Here is a 3,487-nt window from a genome sequence, read left to right on the forward strand (position 1 = left end):
ACACATACATTGGCAGTAGCGGAAGAAAGCAAAAAGAATTGAAAATCAATATTTATGGCACGAGCAAATCAAACACTTTTTCAACACACAAAAAAACCTATTCGAAAAACCCAAAAAGGCGGATATTCAACCTACACGAAAGATTAAGATTCTATCCGATGTACAAATTAAACCCCCAACGCAACAAATCATAGGAGAAGATAACAAGACAAATTCAAGTACAGTAACTGCAGAGAAAATTAGAAGACCAGAGGGTACAGAAACAGTTCATACGTCACGCGAAAACCCTATTCTCGGAACGCCCTACGTTAACAAATTCGTTAACATGTACAAAAACCAGGTAATATTCAAATGGACCTCTAAAGAGAAACCATATACTACAACCCAAAAGCTATTCGATACAAAACTAAGAAAAACTATATTTATTAACGAAACCCCAGTAACGAAAGATGTTCAAGAAATCCTTGTAGAACAATTACTACCGAACACTTACTACCTATATTTCCCTCAAAAGGAACTAGAACTAATAATAATCCGGATTTTTCAAGAAATCTTTCAGCACAACGCATACACTCTCGTAATATCCAATACCTTACTAGAAAACGTTACTGACCTTGATGACCAAAAGGAGGTAATCGAAAGATATCATACCACAAAAACAGCACACCGAGGAATCAATAAAAACATTAAAAATATCAAACAATATTATTATTGGCCAAACCTAGAATGAGATGTCATAAACTACGTCAATACTTGCAAAATTTGCCAGAAAACAAAATACGACAGACATCTTCACCAAGTTATATACAAATTGCGGCTACGATTAGTGTCTATATCTATATATATTGTGACGTTTCATGTCTGATGAACACGTATCCACGTCGCGCATCTGGTACGATCTGTGGTGCAGCGGCGACGGAAACTAAATATAATAAACCCAAAATTTTCAAAGAAGGTGTGTTATGGCTCGCCAAATAATGCAATAAATTTTGAGTTGCGCTATTAAAAATTTGCGTGTAGCAACATCGTTTATTTTTATATCGAAAATAAATAAATATACTAATTTCCCAACTAAAATTCAGACGTTTGATGACCCTGTCGGATTTGTAGGTGTTTGCGTTTACCGATAGGGTTCGGAGTAACGCGGCGTGTTGTGGGTGCTAACGGGGTGATCTATTCTCCCGTTACGAGTCGGACACGCTGAAGGGACCAGTATTCTAACCCGGCAAAGATACTAGTCGTAGATACAAAATACGCGCTGATACAGCTCGACTATCTTTATTTACACAAAACTATTGCTACGTTTATTATCACAGTCTGTATATACTATACTGAGGGTGATAATCGTGGTACGTTACCTCGAGAGAGCTGAGAGTAAGAGTATATGAGATAAGAGGTATAAGAGATCAGAGATATAAGAGAGATTTTAAGGGTCTGTTTGGGTTTATATAGCTAACCAACCCTTTCGCTATTTCCGTCCCTGCTACTCGTCAACTGTCACTCCTGTGAGTGTCACTTGTCGGTGCAGGTTCTCGGTGTGAACTACTCTCGAGTGTATAATGCACCACAATACTCCCCCCTAGAAACGGAGTACCGAATTTACCAGAAATAAGAAATGATACAGGGCTTGATGTACATGATGGCAACTACCTATATGCTAATATAATTGGTACACTGCTGAAAATACTATTTACCATGTATGCTGAAATGTACAGTTTTTCTTTTACTACCTGCAGATTTCACTTGATTCTGGCCAACGTAGGTATGGTCGTGCGCTATAGGATCTGTAGGGAGAATGTAGGCTGGCTTCAACCGATCTTTGGAGATGTTGACGTCTCTATTGCTCATGGTGACGGTGAAATATTTGTCACTACGGCTTTTTACGGGTACTGGACCTTCGTAGGGAGGTTGGAGAGGCTTTTTCACCATATCATTCCTCACAAAGACGTGTGTGCAGGTCTCTAGTTCCGGGGCGACGAAGATTTTTCTACTGCTGTGGTTGCTAGTGGGGATCGGTTGTAACAGCTTCATTTTCTGTTTCAGTTTTTGTACAAAAGATGTTGGGTCATGGTCTGGCTTAGAGGGTTCGAGAAATTCTCCTGGAAGTCGTAGAGTTGTTCCATACAACATCTCTGCTGGTGAAACGCCCACCTCATCTCTCAAGGTACAGTGTAATCCCAACAGTATTGTGGGAAGAACCTCCGTCCAGCGTTCCGTTACGTGGGCCATAATTGCAGCTTTGAGAGTTCTGTGCCATCTTTCTACTTTGCCGTTCGCTATAGGATGGTATGGCGTGGTATGAGCTCGTTTGCAACCTAGTAAAATGGATAAAGCGCTGAAAAGAGAACTTTCAAATTGTCGGCCTTGGTCGGTGATTATCTTGAGTGGTGTTCCGTATCTGCAAATCCAGTTGTCGTAAAAGGTTTTTGCGACGGTGTTCGCTGCCATGTCGGCCATCGGGTATGCTTCTGCCCAGCAGGAGTATCTATCTATGCATGTCAGACAGTACCTGTAGCCGTTTGACGGTGGTAGTGGTCCGACGATGTCTATATTGATATCTTGGAAACGGGCGTCTGGGACTTGCAGTTGCTTCAATGGTGTGTATGTATGTTTATTGACTTTTGCTTTTTGACAGCTGATACAAGCTTTGGTCCAGTCTCGAATGTCCTTATTCATGGATGGCCAGACGAACCTTGTGGATATCAGCTTGGTGGTTCCTTTTATCCCTGGATGGGAGAGGTTGTGAAACCTGTCGAAAATAGATCGTCTAAAACTTCTTGTGATAAAGGGTCTGATTTTCGAGTTGCTATCGTCACAGTAAACGGTTGCATCAGTGCCAGATACATTGCATTGCTTTAGGTTCAATGCGGTTCTTTGAGGATCTCCCAACATTGCTTGCAGTTCCAGATCGTCTGCCTGGTGTCTGCTTAGGGCTTCGTAATCGACCGGTTGAGGTGCGTCGATTGAGCCGATCCGGGAGAGAGCGTCAGCTACGACGTTGCTTTTACCACTGATGTGATCTATATCCGTTGAAAACTGTGAGATGAAATCCAGATGACGGAATTGCCTCGGAGATGATTTGTCGGACTTTTGCCGGAAAGGATATGTAAGCGGTTTATGATCGGTGAAAATCTTGAAATGCCTGCCTTCCAGCATATATCTGAAATACTTTACAGCTGAATAAATAGCGAGTAATTCTCGATCATAAGTGCTGTAATTCCTCTCGGTTTTCGAAAATTTCTTCGAAAAAAAACTGAGTGGTTTCCATAAGTTGTCTTCAAATTGTTCGACTACTGCTCCCATTGCGGAATCGGAAGCATCTACTGTGAGTGAAATTGGTGCTGATGAGCTAGGGTGTACCAGGATTGCAGCATTTGCTAGGTCCTTTTTGCATTGTTCGAAGGCTGCTTGAGTTTCCTCCGTCCAGTTTATGGGAGTTTTATCGTTCTTCTTGCCGTTCTTATGTAATTCGTGGAGGATTCGTTGG

This window comes from Euwallacea similis, chromosome 8, assembly GCF_039881205.1.
Source record: "Euwallacea similis isolate ESF13 chromosome 8, ESF131.1, whole genome shotgun sequence".
Lineage (NCBI taxonomy): Eukaryota > Metazoa > Arthropoda > Insecta > Coleoptera > Curculionidae > Euwallacea > Euwallacea similis.